Consider the following 17,916-nt stretch of genomic DNA (forward strand, 5'->3'; position numbering starts at 1 on the left):
GCTTTCCCTCCTGTTGTATAGACTGGAGTGGGAATATAAAATTTTACCCCTTCCGAAATCCAACGCTTTTCCTGCTGTTGCACAGACTGGAGTGGGAATAGGTAATTTTGCCCCACTGAAGTCTGACACTTTCCCTACTGTTGCACAGACTGGAGTGGGAATAATACATTTTACCCTACCAAATTCCAATGCTTTCCTTGCTGTTGTATAGACTAGAGTGGGAATATCAAATGTTACACTACCAAATTCCAATGCTTTCATTACTGTACTGGAGTGGGAATAGTAAAGTTTACCTCTCCAAAGTCCAACACTTTCCCTATTGTTGCACAGACTGGAATGGGAATAAAACATTTTAACCCTTCAAGTATAATGGTTTCTCTACTGTTGCACAGATTGGAGTGGGAATGTTGTATCTATTATTCCCAGATTTTAATATATTTTTAATATTGTTTAAATTTATGTAATATTATGATTTGATGATGTGTTTAATTTTACATTATTTGTATATTTTATATATATATATGTATTTTTTTGCACTTAAAATAACAAAGGTTGAAAGGAAGTTCTGAAATTACTTGTACAAAACCATAGAAATTCAGCAGTTATAGTTAGAATTATTTCAAGTAACTATAACTCACACCCTAAGGTAACTGCCTGCTGCAAACCACCGTACAGTCCATGGAGAGTGTGAATCTGCTGATGCTGTGGTGAGTGGTGTTAAACAAAACACAAAAGGGAAACTTTGAACACACAGGTGTGAATTCGGAAAGACATGGGGCCTTGTAGCATATTACATACCTCTGGACACTGCAAAATGGCCACCATACCCCTGTTGAACCTTTCATAATTGAAGGCGCTCCTTCAGCGCTGGCGCCTAGGTGGAAGGACTGAGTGGAAAGAGTACTATTTTTTTTTTAAACCACCAAAGTGTATAATGCGCAGAACACGACCATGCTCTTATACCTAGGGGGCATGGAAATTTATAGGATCCCCAAGACAATTATGGAAGCAACACTCAAGACGCACCTCACTCTCATTGCATCTCTTAACACCTAGTTTGAACCAATGCTGAACAAAGACTATCAAAAGTTTGTGTTTCGGAAGGCTAGGCAGCAGGCGAAAGAATCCATTGACGCATTCCCTGCGCATTTAAAAGAGCTGGCCTGCATGTGTGGATAAATGGACGAAGCTGAAGAGACAAGGGTGGTCATTACAACCCTGCCGGACGGTGTTAAAGCTGCAGAAATACCGCAAACAGGCCGGCGGTCAAAAAAAGGGAATTACGACCCTGGCGGAAACCGCCAACAAAGACAGCCACTTTAACACATCGCCCGCCACGGCGGTACAGACAAACAGCGCGGCGGTCACTGCCAACAGACAGGCGGGAGACAATGTACCGCCCACACTATTATGACAGGCCAATCCGCCACCTTTTCCGGGGCGGATTCTCCGTGGATAAAAACAGGGCTGAAACAGCTTTTGCTATGGGAAAACGCTCACCTCAACACACTCCACGAGGAACGATGACTCCATGGAGCCGGAACTCCAAATCCTACCTGCCTTTGTCTTTCTGCTCCTCTACGACCAACAGCGACGTAGGCACAGAAGATACCGGTGAGTACTGCATCTACGACACGGGGGAGGCAAAAGTTAGGGGGACACCCACCAAACACCCCCACCCCCACCCTCGCATATCACAACATACACACCAATGCATTTACAAAAATCACATGAACAACCCACAATCCCCCCGGAAGAAAGCAAAGACAAAGTGAATTGCGGTCAAACATTGTAATGTGCCAATATACATGTCATACAAAAAAATACTGATATATATCTCGAAATCTGTCATAATTATATATACATGAAGTAGTGCAGATATGTACACAACAATGTCCGTGCACCAACAGTCCAAAAATGCATGGGTGAGGACCACAATAGATACCTGACCAAAATCCGAGAGAACACTGCCGGGGCATCAGATAGAAACACTACAGGCACCTCAGGGGGAAGGGAAGAGGGGGCACCTCAGCCAGATGAATGCGAAGCCAGATCCACGACGGGGCTCCATGCCCATTGATGTATCCTGGGGAGTGCAAAACCACAGTCTCTCAAGTCTCACAAGTGGGTGGGTTGCCCACTGTGCCATCCTGAGGAGTGCAAAGCCACAGTCTCACAAGTCTCTACAGTGGGTGGGTTGCCCACTGGACCATCCTGGGGAGTGCAAAGCCACAGTCTCACAAGTCTTTACAGTGGGTGGTTTGCCCACTGTTACATCCTGGGGAGTGCGAAGCCACAGTCTCTCAAGTCTCACAAGTGGGTGGGTTGCCCACTGTTACATCCTGTGGAGTGCAAAGCCACAGTCTGTCAAGTCTCACATGTGGGTAAGTTGCCCACTGTGCCATCCTGGGGAGTGCAAAGCCACAGTCTCACAAGTCTTTACAGTGGGTGGGTTGCCCACTAGACCATCCTGGGAAATGCAAAGCTACATTTTCGCAAGTATCTGCAGTTCTCTACTGGTACTGGGTGGGACTGGTGCCCAGACAGGATGAGTCTCCCCGTGAAAGTTCATCTCCTGTCACTGTCCCAGCTGCACATGCGATAAGGATGCCTGATGTGGCGGACTATTCATACCCAAACGGTGTTTGCCCTGTTCAGCAGTGCTTTGACATGGCGGTCTTTGCCCTGTTCAGCGATGCTTAGCCATGGCAGTCTTTGCCCTGTTCAACGGTCTGCACCATGGCGGTCTTTGCCCTGTTCAGCGATGCTTAGCCATGGCAGTCTTTGCCCTGTTCAGCGGTCTTCACCATGGTGGTCTTTGCCCTGTTCAGCGATGTTTAGCCATGGCAGTCTTTGCCCTGTTCAGCGGTCTTCACCATGGCGGTCTTGGCCCTGTTCAGCGGTCTTCACCATGGCGGTCTTTGCCCTATTCAGCGGTGCTTTGACATGGCGGTCTTTGCCCTGTTCAGCGATGCTTAGCCATGGCAGTCTTTGCCCGGTTCAGCGGTCTTCACCATGGCGGTCTTGGCCCTGTTCAGCTGTGCTTTGACATGGCGGTCTTTGCCCTGTTCAGCGGTGCTTAGCCATGACAGTCTTTGCCCTGTTCAGCGGTCTTCACCATGGCGGTCTTGGCCCTGTTCAGCGGTCTTCACCATGGCGGTCTTTGCCCTGTTCAGCGATGCTTAGCCATGGCAGTCTTTGCCCTGTTCAGCGGTCTTCACCATGGCAGTCTTTGCCCTGTTCAGCGGTACGCTGACATGGCGGTTCGGATACTGACATTGGTGTGTGGCATGACGATCTCCACACTGGACATTGGTGTGTGGCATGACGATCTCCACACTGGACATTGGAGTGTGGCTTGACGATCTCCACACTGGACATTGGTGTGTGGCATGACGATCTCCACACTGGACATTGGTGTGTGGCTTGACGTTCCATCATTGCCCAGCGGGTCTGTAGGATCCTGGTCCCTCCTGGGCTGTGACTCCGGCGGTGGTCTCCTGACCAGTAACGATACTTGGCCCCTCCTGGGCTGTGACTCCGGCAGTGGTCTCCTGACCAGTAACGATACTTGGGCCCTCCTGGGCTGTGACTCTGGCGGTGGTCTCCTGACCAGTAACGATACTTGGGCCCAGACACTCACAACAGGCTGGGCAGACTTCCTCGGGACCTTCCCCACCTTCTTTGGAGTTACAGCTGACTCACCAATCGCCTTCAATCCCATTTCAGTTGTTGTCCCACCAGGAGTCTTGACACGGTCCCGTCATCCACTCTCCAATTTCAGAGCCTTTACAGGGGGTGGGCTGCCAGTGCCTTGGCTCCGGGTCCTACTGCCTGCCCTGGTGGATGGTGCACTCCAAAAACCTGGAACACGCACCACTGGCACTGGAGGCTTTTTGGCTGAGGCGCTACGACGGGACTGATGAACTGGAGGGGGGGGGCAAACAGGTCAATTTGACATAGGGACAGTTTCTGACGGACACTGGGATGGGTAGCTGGAGGGGGTCTGGGAGTGGAGGTAGAGGAGGTGGTTGTAGGAGGTGTCACTTTAGGTGTTTTGGATGCAGGTGCAGTTACTGGAGGCTGTCATGAGGTGGATGGATGTTGGGTGAGTGATTGCCGGCGTTTGGGTACTTTGGGAGGGGGCGTCACAGACACACTGGGAGAGGACACAGGGGACGTGTAAATGGCAGTGGAGGTGGTGAGTGCAGGTGAGCAGCTTGTGGTGCTGGGTGCTGTGGTGCATGCGGGTGTGTGTGTAGACGACACTGGCAGTGGGTGCCCTGTCTCTGGTGGGCCCCCAGGGTCCGGACTTCCTTGGCGATGGCACGCCAAATGTCCCTCTTCTGGTGGGCGCTGACCTACATGACATGCACAAGGAAAGAGGAACAGTCATTACCTACTGCACCGTCAATGTGAGTGGGCCCCTCCCAACTCTATCCATGTGGCCCATTCATCCCCATGCATTTCTGTTGTAAGAACTCTGCCCCCTTCGCTCTCCCACCCAGCCCTGTCCACCCAGGCCTAGCCCACCCAACGTGCTCCCTGTGTACTAACCTGTTGGTCTGGAGGACTGTAGAGTAGCGTGTACTGGGGGAGGGCCCCATCCACAAGTTTCTCCAACTCCTGTGCAGTGAAGGCAGGGGCCCTTTCCCCAGACGCAGCAGCCATCGTCGCTTCCAGACCGAGGTCACAGCAGCACTAGCAATGTAGGTCCTCTCCTGTCGAAGGTCAGGTATCTAGTGATTGAAGAGATCGAAAATGGTGGTGACGTCCGCGGCGGTGACGTCCGCGGCGGGGCGCATCATCACCGCCAGCGCACCTGTTCATTGGCTCCTGGGCCCCATAGGGTCCAATGTTAACCAATGCAGCATTGCGCCGCGCTGTACGACCGCCTACCGCGATGGTGTCCAACGCCAGCGCAGTTACCCCACAATTCCATTGTCCCAGTTTAGAGGTCAGGCAGCCGCCATTTCAGGGGCCCACATGGCTTCATTTACTACTGCGTCACACATACCGAGGCGTACACTCAAAAAATTTCCCGGATGGGTTAATTGTCTGTTGTAGTCTTGTGTGTGACTGTGGGTACATACCTGGAGGAATGGTGACAGTTTCTTCGCTGTTGTCCTTCTTATGCACCGTCAGTTGGGACATATTGGAAGATGGCGGAATCCGCCGGTGTACCGACCGCTGGTGGACCTGTTGACAATGGAAGAGAGACATTTGATCGTGACCTACCGGTTCGACCGTGCCACAATCCAGGAACTATGTACCCAGTTGGAGCCAGAGCCGATGTCACCAATCCGCCATCCGACTGGAATCCCCCCTGACGTGCAGGTGCTGTCAGTGCTCCATTTCCTTGCAAGTGGGTCATTTCAGACAACTGTGGCCATGGCATCAGGGATGTCCCAGCCTATGTTTTCCCACGTGTTGTCCAGAGTGTTGTCTGCCCTGCTGAAAAACGTAAGGAGATACATCTTTTTCCCTGAGGTGGAGGATTTGCCTACAGTGAAAGGTGACTTCTATGCCCTTGGACATATCCCGAACGTCATAGGTGCCATTGATGGGACCCATGTAGCTCTGGTCCCCCCCGCAGGAGTGAACAGGTGTACAGGAACAGGAAGAGTTATCATTCAATGAATGTCCAGATGGTCTGTTTGGCAGACCAGTACATCTCGCAGGTAAATGCTATGTTCCCTGGCTCAGTGCATGACGCCTACATCCTGCGGAATAGCAGAATCCCTGATATGATGGGTCAACTCCAGAGGCACCGTGTATGGCTATTGGGGGACTCTGGTTACCCCAACCTGTCCTGGCTATTGACCCCAGTGAGGAATCTCAGGACCAGGGCAGAGGAACGGTACAATGAGGCCCATGGGCGGACTAGGAGGGTGATCGAACGCACCTTCGGCCTCCTGAAGGCGAGGTTCAGGTGCCTCCATATGACAGGTGGGTCCCTATTCTACTCACCGAAGAAGGTGTGCGACATCATCATCGCCTGCTCCATGCTCCATAATTTGGCATTGCGACGCCAGGTGCCTTTTCTGCAGGAGGATGATCCAGATGACGGTGTTGTAGCAGCGGTGGAGCCTGTGGAGCCTGTGGACAGTGATGAGGATGAAGCTGATGAAGAAGAAAACGACAACAGGGCGTCAGTCATACAGCAATATTTTCAGTGAGACACAGGTGAGTACATTTTCAGGTTTAACATAACATTAACTTTCACACGTCTACCTCTATCCTGTACCTACATTTCACTCACTATTTGTTAACTGAGTTGTCCCCTTCCATTTCAGTTTCACAAATGTGGTAACCTACGTGTCAACAGCTTGCACCCTTGAAAGGCTTGTGATGTGTGACATTGGTATGTTGGCCTTCCAATGGGTAACCATTTTTGACACTGTAATTGACAATACAAAGTTCAAAATCATTGACTGACTCCAGTTTTATTAGTGTTTCAAGGGTGTTTATTTAAGTGCATAACAATGAAGGGGGGTTGTGAAATGGGGATGGGTTATGGTGGAAGAATGTCCATTAGTCTCACAGGTACATTGCACATCTGGCCATTGGAAGCGTAGCTGTGGCAGTTCCGATTTGGACAGGGTAACAAAGTGGTACAGTGGGGGGACAATCAGGGTGGTCTTATTTCCTGGCGGGGGTCTTGCCATCTTGCTCTGTCCTGTTCCTGGATCTCAGGGACCGCTTTCGTGGTGGTTGTCCGTCTGCAGGGGGTGGGGTGCAGGTGTGTTGGTCCTGTGGCGGGGCATCCTGTCCACTAGCGCCGGCGGAGGTGGTGGGCATTTCATTGTCCTGGCTAGTGTTAGGGGCCCCTTGGAGTGCCACGGTGTCGCTCAAGGTCTTTTGAATGTCCGTCAGCACTCCTACAATGGTGCCCAGGGCGGAGCCGATGGTCCTGAGCTCCTCCCTGAACCCCAAATACTGCTCCTCCTGCAGACGCAGGGTCTCCTGCAACTTGTCCAGGACCGTTGCCATCGTCTATAGAAAAATTAGAATGGGGCACACAAAAAATAATGTCCCTCTATTATCAATAGTCAAATAGTCATTGCACACTTAATCATATAAGGAAACATAATATACATTTCCATTAAAGTGGTATCAGTGCAAAATGTAATCGTTGCAAAGTTCAGAAAAGCAAAAAAGAATTTTAATAGATAAATCATAAACATTGAATTTGATGTAGAAGAAAATTATTTCCATAGGGAATTATTAACAACAAAAACTAGAATTTCATAACAAATAACCTATACATGTATACAAACATTCAACCGACATTGAACAAAATTTCGTGTTTAGTCAACAAATGAGTGGTTTATCCCCTACTATGACCATTCAAAGTCCAAAAGAGAGAAAAATGGTTATAGGGGTAGAAGTTGTCCACTCTCAAGATTAAGAAGCGGAAAGAATTGTCTTCATCCAAATAGAAATAGGAATTGTCCAGTTCTTCCAAATTCAGCCGACACGTGTTTCATCCTGCAAGGGACTTTATCAAGGCTGATAAAAACAAATATTGGATAATTTGTTTGTGCCTACCTTACCACTAATAACAACAATAATAACCTAAACATGAAATGCCACACAATATATCGGCATAATAATGGCAAAATAAATGTCGTGAGATTAAAAAAGGCTCCGTGATAGGATACATCCTGATACCACAAGTAGATGTTGTTAATATTAAAATGTATTGAAAATACACAGAAGCCATGCTTCTAAATACCATCACTCAGGGTCAACAAATTAGTCTCCATCAAGGAAGTAAAGAAGAAAATGAGGAAGTTGTAAAACCAAGATAATCTGTGGAAGACACCAGTAAGCAGAATCACCTCATGCATATTTATAGTATCACCATTAAGAAAGTCCAAGATTTGTGAAAATTGCCACAAAAGATCAAATATTGTGGATAGTTAGTAATTGATGACTGAAAAGATATACTGAATTTAGTACCTTTCTTATTTTTATAACTGTTGTTTGAAATCAAAATATTGGTCCAAACTATGTTCCAAAAGTCACGAAGAATCTATAAAAGAGAGAGCCATAACTAACCCTTGTTCAATATGTGGAAACCACAAGTTAGGTGTGTATTTAGTTAGATCCTTCATTATCACTAACCTATGATTGGAAATCTCCATTGCTAAAAAGTGTTTCTATAGGTCCAAAATTATCCTGACATCCAATTATAGGGTGCATAAGATAAGCCAAAGTGAAAAAGGTTAAGCATATTAGTCCAAAAGGGAAAAAGGAGCTAGCTAATTAGTTTCCCGAAATGTTTATGGAGTACACAAAAGTACCAGCAAACATAATTTGTAGGTGGCTTCTTAAGTAAAAGAAATCTAAAGTGGGAATTCACAATGTATAAAATTCCTAAATTTACCTCTACAGAAAGTATATCGTCCTGACGTCGGTCCTTCGATAACGGCTTCTACAAGCCGAATGCCTCCAGGACGTTTGTTTTGAAGGGACACTGTAATAGAAGAAGTACTCCTCCTTCTTAGGTAAACTCATCTATATGAAAGAATTCATCAAAAAAATGGCCGCCATCTTTAAGATTATCACCGGCATTTGTGCAAAACGCTAAATTGTCCGGATTGTAATATGAGGATACAGTAATATATCATCATGATAAGAAATTTGTGAGAGGATGATAGTCCCTCACAATGCCAAGAAAAAAAAGGGGGTAGACCGCCCAGTTCCGCGCGGCGTTAATGTTCGTGCATGGTTTTTTAAAATGAAAGAAACAAGCAGATAATAGTTATATGATCACGAGCCAGAACTGATCATCATAATCCTAGTTTGTTGATATTAGATGTAAAATCCATCACCAAAGCAGCCAAATTATGCCCATGGGGCAAATTTACCTAAAAACTCGAAAGAGGAGACAGGTCCACATTCCCGATATTGAATAATACATTGTCGCCATCTTGGAAGGTCCATCAAAAAGTAGAAAATTGTGTTGATTAGAAATAATGAAACTAAAAGTGTATATGATGAAATCAAAATGGCAGTGACCATTTTACAGTATGGGCAACTAAGTTGTTTCTGTGAAAAGTCGAAAACTCACGGTTGGACCAGACCAAAGGTAGACCCAGTATCGAAGGAGAAGGGACAGAGGAAATTAACTCCGACCTCACAGACTGTGCTGAGATGGTTCTAACTTTGACGAGACAGTTACTGGGTACGAGGTTGGTTGATAGGTGTCATAATTAGGAATTAGAGAGTGTGACCCTCATGGTGTCTAATAGCAAAGAAAGTTAACTTGTATAGGTACAGACTATGGATAATTTGTATGTACCAACGACCTATCCAGTATATCTATTCATAATTATCAATACGAGAGTATGATATAGTAATATATAGAAAAGTCATGTGTGAGGTGACAGAGATCCAAGAGGTGGTACATCATACAGATCATTTAACACGTATTCACATGTGAACATCTTTACTCAGTTACTTGTGGATATATGTGTCAGTCATCCAGAGAACACTGCACAAAACAGTTCTAATAGACTTATCAAAACCATATGCAATCATTGAAAGTAATGTAATTCATGATCAATATTCATTCCAATTCGAATACTTTTTAATCTAAGTATCCATTTAGCCTCGTTCCTTCTGAGTTGCAACTCACGATTTCCTCCTCTAGGATGTGCCTGTGTCTGACTGATACCCATATATTTCAATTTGGGGATTTCTATTTCAGAGTGTTCACTGCTGACATGACGTACTAAGGGTGACAAGGGATCATTGTTTCTCAAAGCTCGTACATGTTCTTGGATCCTCTCCTTTAGAGGTCTGATCGTACTACCCACATAGATCTTTCCACATTCACATATTAGTATATAGACTACATATTTAGTATTACAATTGATAAACTCTTGAATTTTGTATGTCTTGCTACCATTAAAATTGAGACTAAGAATCTTGTGCAGCGCAAGATTACATACATTACATCTGCTGCAAAAAAAAAGCCCTTCGGTTTAGTAGGTACCCAAGTAGTCAATTTATCCTTGAATGGTGGTAGATAGCTTTTACACACAATGTCTCGAATAGTAGTCCCTCTCTTGTGAGTCATTGTGGGTTTCGTCAGCAATAACTGTTTCAAAGTGTTATCAGTATGTAAGATGCCCCAATGTTTACGAAGGATTTTATAGATATCCTGACTATTCTGACTAAACGGGGTACACTACCACTGCCCCCAGGTCCCTGTTGTTGTTGGGGTGGTGGGTTACGCTGGGTGCCCTGTAGTGGTGGACACACCGCTGATTGACCTGTCCTGGGTAGGGAGGTTTGGGCCCGCTGGGTGTGCACTGTGCTGGTGTTACCAGAGGGTGGAAGTTCGGTGTTGGGCTGTGGCTGGGCAAGGGGAACCGACTGTCCTGAGGCCCACGATGGTCCGGGCTGGTCATCAAGATCCAGTAGGGCAGAGCTGCTGTCGTCACTGTGGGCCTCTTCTGGGGGTGGAGTGGTGTTGTCTGGACCCTCTGGTTTGGTGACATTCCTTCGGGTTCCTGCGGGGGTATAAGTACATGATTATTGCATGTGTGTGTTTCATGGTGTGCAATGGTTGGGTGTGCATGTACCCCAGTGCAGGCATTCCTGTGTGGGGGCTTGTGTGCTGATGGTTGGTGGGTGTTCTGGGTATGTGCAGTGGGTATGCTTTAGTGATGGGTATCCATGCTTAGTTGTGTCATGCAGGTCTTGGTGTTGGGATGGGTGGTTGGTGTTATGGGTACATTAGTGAGGAGTTAGGGTGATAGGGAAGGGTGTGAGGGTGGGGGTGTGTGATAGCATGCAGGTAATGTGGGGGATATGATAGTTAAGATTTGACTTACCAGTGTCCGTTCCTCCAACGACTCCTGCGAGGCCCTCAGGATGCAAGATGGACAAGACTATCTCCTCCCATGTTGTTAGTTGTGGGGGAGGAGGCGGGGGTCCGCCGCCAGTCCGCTGAACCGCGATGTGGTGCCTGGATATCGTGGAACGCACCTTCCCCCGTAGGTCGTTCCACCTCTTCCTGATGTCCTCCCTATTTCTTGGATGCTGTCCCACAGCGTTGACCCTGTCGACTATTCTTTGCCATAGCTCCATCTTCCTGGGTATGGATGTGTGCTGTACCTGTGAGCCAAATAGCTGTGGCTCTACCCATATGATTTCCTCCACCATGACCCTGAGCTCCTCATCGGAAAAGCGGGGGTGTCTTTGGCGTGCCATGGGGTGGTGTGTGTGATATGTGAGGTGGTGTATGTGTTGATGAGTGTGGTGAGTGTAGTGGTATGTGGTGTTTTGTGCGTGGATGTTGTGTGGGTGATGGTGTAGTGTGCCTCTGTGTGATGGGGTTCTCTATTCTGTGCTGTCTCTCTCTGGCCTTCTCTCTAATTTTGGGTCGTAGGGGTTTGTAGGTGATGTGGGTGGGTGTTTTATATTGAGTTGGGTGTGTTGTTTGTATGTGTATCAGGTGTGTGTATTTGGAATTGTCCAATGTGGCGGTGTTTTGGAGCTGTGTGTATTTTGAGCGAGGCGGTGTGTACTGCCAATGGAATACCGCGGTTGAAAGACCCCCGCGTGGATTCGTGGGTCGTAATAGCATGGGGGTGTTTCTGTTGGCGTGGAGGTGGAGGATTTGTTTCCGCATGTTTATCGCTGACCTTTGGTGTGGCGGTATTGTGTGGGTGTCTGAATTTCGGCGGATTCCATGATGTGTGTCATAATAGGTGTGGCGGAATTCCGCGGCGGTGTGTTGGCAGTCTTCGGCACGGCGGTAAGCGCCTTATACCGCCAATGTTGTAATGACCCCCAAGGAGTCTAATAATTCAGGGGTGTGCCTCCGTGAAACTCCAGGAATACATTCTGGAAGAGTCAGGAAGGTCCGTTGCAGACATCCTAACTATGGGCCTCTCAAAAGCTTGCGCTACCCATATGGAGGCGGTATTACCAAGGGCAATAAAATCAGAACCAGTCTACACCATCGCACCTTCAACCAGCCAACGCAAATTCAGAAGGAGTGGTGCAAGTTCCAGAGTATGCGGTTACTGTGGGGGACCAACCCACTGCCCCCCACCGCCCAGCGGCGTGCCCAGTAAAAGGGAAGAAATGTTCAAGTTGTGGAACATTTAACAACTTTGTGAAGGTCTGCAGATTGGAGAAAGGCCATGCCTCTTGTGCCACGGTGAATACCATGCCAGAAATACAAGAAAGAAGCAGTGACATGGATGACAATGACAATGAGGATAAGACCATTTACTCATTTTTTTACACTTGGCGCTGCATCCCAAATCCCATGATGTCAGATACTTATCAGAACCCATCCTGTAATAGCGGAAGTGGACACAGGTGCGTCCATCAATATAATGTCGGCAGAGGCCTACCATGACATGAACCCCCCCACCCTGTCTATATTGAGCCGCAATCAATGTTTTTGCCTATGGCTATGACTGACTCCTCATCATGAAAGGCAAAGTCCTCCCTGCTGTCACATACTAATCTCTATCGATAGAGGAGCAAGTCTAGGTGGTGGAGGAAGGCCATGGGATGTTATTAGGGTGCTGCACAGTAGATTGCCTAGGCATTGTGACATTCCTCTTCAGGTCCATCATGAAGCCATTACCCACATCTCAGAGGAGTTCCCACAGATGTTCAAATGTATTGGGTTTCTGAGAGATAGAGAAGTTACCCTACACATCAACCAGTCGGTGCAGCCCATCGCCTCAGACACAGGCACATTGTGCTTCACCTTGGGCCTCAATTGAAAAAACAGTTGACAATCTTAAAGCTGCAGGCAACATTGAGAAGGTGACTGGACCGACCTCATGGGTATCCCCAATCGTGGTAAGAAGGAAACCCAAAAAGACACGTGAGGATATGTGTGGGCATGCGACTACCTAACGTTTCAGTCAAAAGGGAGAGACACCTAACGCCCATGATAAACGAACTGATCGCCGAGCTGAGTGGGACCAACTGGTTTTCCAAATTAAATCTGCACTCAGGCTACAACCAAATTGTCCTCATTGAAGAATCACGCTACATCACGACATTCTCAACGCATATGGGCCTGAGGCGATAAAAAAGGTTACATTTTGACATTTTAAGTGCAGCTGAAGTGTTCCAAAATATCATACGTAAGCTCCTCGTGGACCTCCTCGGAGACACCACTGTCAGTGATGACATCCTGTTATACGCCAAGACCGTACCGGGACACAACTCAGGAGAGTCTCAAGTGAGACTCAGAAATGTGCTACAGAAGATTCAAGACTCCGGACTCACTGTACATCTAAATAAGTGTAAATACCTACAACTGAAACTGCATTTCTTTGGATACGTGTTCTCAACTGAGGGAGTAGCTCCTGCTCCCGACAAGGTGCGAGACATCAAGTAAGCATCACCCCCAACAACAGTGACAGAAGAACGCAGTTTCTTAGGCATTGCAAATTATTGTAGCCGTTTAATCAAGGACCGCACAACATTAACACAGCCACCCTGAGAGCTCAACAAATTGGATGTCCCACACGTTTGGTGTCCAGAGCAGGTATCTGCTTTCCAAACAACCAAGGAGGCCTTGTTGGCCGATACCTCAGTAGTCTATTGTGACCCCCGAAAAGACACAACCATTGCCGTGGATGCAGGACGCAAAGGTTTGGAGCTGAATTAATGCAACAACAAGGAGAAGAGGACTGGGCCCCTGCAGCTTTTGCGAGCTGGTCCCTCACCAGGGCAGAGCAGAGATACTCTCAAATTGAGCAGGAGCCCATAGCCATTCACTGGGGGTGTCACCACTTCCATCTCTACATTTATAGCAACCCATTCATTGTTATCAATGGCCACAAGCCTTTGATCCCGCTTTTCCAAGGAACGGCCTCCAACTTCAGGAGTATAACTGCCATGTGGAATATCGACCAGGATACCACAAGCTTGCAGACTTTCTATCCCGGCATCCCCATGCCGCCATGCCAGAGGAAGAAGAGGAGGCGCAAAACTGAGGAATATGTGAGCTACGTGGCAAACAGATCTCGTCTTCTACCACTGTCTATGGCAACCATTCGCCAAGCCACCTGTAGCGATGGATGCCTGCAGAAAGCAATTAAGGCTGTGCAGAATGGTCAATGGCAAGCAATCAAAAGCCAGTGGAATTGGCTCATTCCTGAAGCCAGGCGAGTCATTGAGAGTCTCTACAATGTTTGCCAGGAACTGAGCATGGATCCAGATGGCTGCCTCCTGAGGGGACATCGGCTGGTCATCCCCACCAGCCTCACAACCCTTGTAATTCAGCTTGCCCATGCCGGGTATCAGGGCATGGGTGAAACAAAGAACATACTCTGGGCCAAAGTGTAGTTTCCTTTGATGGACAAACAAGTGGAAGGGCTGGTAAGATTGTGCTCTCGGTGTCAAGCCTCAGGTGAACCAAGACCACCGGCCCCAGTGGAAACAGAACAAGATCCTCAGCAACCATGGGTGTGCGCCAGCCTGGATTTTGGGACTCTCCCAAGTGGAAGGTATATAATGGTCAGGATTGATGACCACTCTAAATATCCTGAAGTAGAGATTTTTCCATCGCTAAGTGCTACCAAGGTGATACCAAGATTAGAGAAAACCATGGCCATGGTTTGATTAAAGACTGAAGACTGACAATGCCCCACCTTTTCAAGGCCAAGAAATAGCCTCCTACCTAAAGTCACTTGTCATCACTCACAGGAGGATCAATCCCTGCTGGCTAACAGGAAAGTCAAGTGGTTTATGAGGGCTCTAAATAAAGTAATTCAGATTGCATCAGCTAGCCAACAACCTCCTTATTATACACTCTGGGTCCCTGAACTGGCTGATTACAGGAAGAGATATGAAAAAAAAGGAAATAGGACACTGATCAAGCCAGATGAGGCCGGCATGCCTGAAGATCTACCTTACAAGCAGGAGATTGGATGCTAGTCAGAGGCAGGTACCCAGGGAGCAAATTCAGGTTGCTTGGACCATTGCCCACCACCACAATACTCAGATCACCACTTGCTGAAGGGCTGAAGAAATCATTTGGAACAGATCTGCATTTGAAAGATTTTACCCCTGCACTCTTCACCCCGAGGAAAATGGGGACAATAACTTTCTAACAGAGGATCCAGAGGATTTATCTGAGTCTGGCAGCAGTGATCTGGTTTCATACCAGGTAACATTTTGGTCACCACACCCTGATTGTAGTCATAGACCATCCATCCTCAATGTTTTTCCTCTATCCAGTGAGAAGTGCTGTCCCCTGTTTGAAGTTACTGTGAATTTCAATAACTGTAGGTGGGTTAATGTTAATAAATGCAGACGGCTGCTGGGTGGGGAAGAGATTCCCTTGCCGGCCTCTACAACATACCTGCAATACAATACCCGGCCACCCACATGTGGTTTATTTCTAGGACCCTGCAATGCGCAATTCATAATAGCCTGCACTCACCTTGGTCTGCTGATATTACAGCAGGGTCCCTGGGGGACCCCTGCACCAAAGCTTGAGGCTCAGGGTGTCCCTACCCTGGCTCCTTTTCTATTTTTTGTGGGACTTAGCTGAAGCTGAAGTCCCAAAATGGCTGGCGACAGTTCCTTGTCGAAGTGTTGGCAGACAATCAGATATCAGCACGGATCCATGGAGGATTCACGTCCCTAGATATCTATATCTTTTTAACCTTTAACTAATATATTCAAAACTACAGAACAGATGTACACCAAATCACGAAAAGCACAATTTGCAGAACAGGGTCTAGCTTCCTGTCAAATTTGGTGTAATTCCATTCAGTGGTTTGGGCTGTAGGCGTGTCTAAAGACCCTATAGAACAATGAAAGGGAAAAACACGTTGTGGGACTCCCCCCCTTTTTCTCAGCCCATGCTTGACAGATCACCCTGAAACATTTAAGACAGTAGCTGAACCGACTATAGTATACATTTTGAAAAGTTTGTGTAGATTCCTCAAGCACTGCCAAAGTTGTTGGCAAAACAAAAAATGCTCGTCCCATGGCAACTAGGACTGAACTATACCTAGTTATCAGTAGATTACATATATGAAACTGGCCAACCTCGTAGATCCACAAGGAGGACCTGGACTCCAATAAATCATTTTTGCACTGCACTGAGGAGTCTGAATTTTCCTTGTGGATCTACGAGGTTGTGCCTTTTCATATTAGGGGCATCAGAACCCCACTCGGACCGCTGCGAGGCAGTCCCATGACACCGGAACTGTTGAGTGTGCTAAATCATGTATATATATATATATATATATATATAAACCTATATATAGATATATAGACATATATATTTATTTATACATATATTATATATATATATATATATATTGTTTTTTTTTGTATCCAAAAAGATTCACCACACTCTTAAAGATCCCAATATAACATCTTATTCAGAACTTCAGCAACCACCAACGTCTTTCAACACCTTGAGAATCTTGCCTTTAAATAGTAAAACTCCATCCTGCCTATAATGAGGCATTCCGGATGCAATAGTTTCCTTAAAAAGAAAAAGAAAATATAAAGTCTAACAATACTCATGATGATTGTGTTTTAATTGACACATATGTAAATATTTACTGAAATTGCTCACAAAATTAGTAAAGTCAATATTATACTTAAGAATATAGACACATGTTCCAGGAACTATGGGGGTCATTACAACCCTGGCGGACGGTGTTAAAGCTGCGGTAATACCGCAAACAGGCCGGCGGACAAAAAAAGTTAATTACGACCCTGGCGGAAACCGCCAACTAAGACAGCCACTTTAACACATCGCCCGCCACGGCGGTACAGACAAACAGCGCGGCGGTCACCGCCAACAGACAGGCGGAAGACAATGTACCGCCCACACTATCACAACACACCAATCCGCCACCTTTTCCGGGGCGGATTCACCGTGGATAAAAACACGGCAGAAACAGCTTTTGCTATGGGAAAACGCTCACCTCAACACATCCCACGAGGAAAGAGGACACCATGGAGCCGGAACTACAAATCTTACCTGCCCTTGCATTCCTGCTCATCTACGACCAACAGCGACGTAGGCGCAGAACATACCCGTGAGTACAGCACGACACAGGGGAGGGATGAGGCAAAAGTTACGGGGACAACCACCAAACACCCCCACCCTCGCATATTACAACATACACACCAATGCATTCACAAAAATCACAGTAACAACCCACAATCCCCCCGGAAGAATGCAAAGACAAAGCGAATAGCGGTCAAACTTTGTATTGTGCCAATATACTACTCATTAAAAAATATACGGATATATATATTGCAAAATCTGTCAAAAATAAATGTACAATACAAGAAGTAGTGCAGAGATGTACACAACACTGTCCGTGCACCAACAGTCCAAAAATGCATGGCCGACGCCCACAAAAGATACCTGACCAAAATCCGAGAGAACACTGCCGGGGCATCAGATAGAAATAATACAGGCACCTCAGGGGGAAGGGAAGGAGGGCACCTCAGCTACATGAATGCGAAGCCAGATCCACGACGGGGCTCCATGCCCATTGATGTATCCTGGGGAGTGCAAAGCCACAGTCTCTCAAGTCTCTACTGTGGGTGGCTTGCCCACTGCCTTATCCTGGGGAGTGCAAAGACACAGTCTCTCAAGTCTCTCCAGTGGGTTGTTTGCCCACAGCTTAATCCTGGGGAGTGCAAAGCCACAGTCTCTCAAGTCTCTACAGTGGGTTGTTTGCCCACTGTGCCATCCTGGGGAGTGCAAAGCCACAGTCTCTCAAGTCTCTACAGTGGGTGGGTTGCCCACTGCCATATCCTGGGGAGTGCAAAGCCACAGTCTCTCAAGTCTCTACAGTGGGTGGCTTGCCCACTGTTACATCCTGGGGAGTGCAAAGACACATCTTCGCAAGTAGATGCAGTTCTCTACTGGTACTGGGT

Source organism: Pleurodeles waltl, chromosome 8, assembly GCF_031143425.1.
Source record: "Pleurodeles waltl isolate 20211129_DDA chromosome 8, aPleWal1.hap1.20221129, whole genome shotgun sequence".
Classification (NCBI taxonomy): Eukaryota; Metazoa; Chordata; class Amphibia; order Caudata; family Salamandridae; genus Pleurodeles; species Pleurodeles waltl.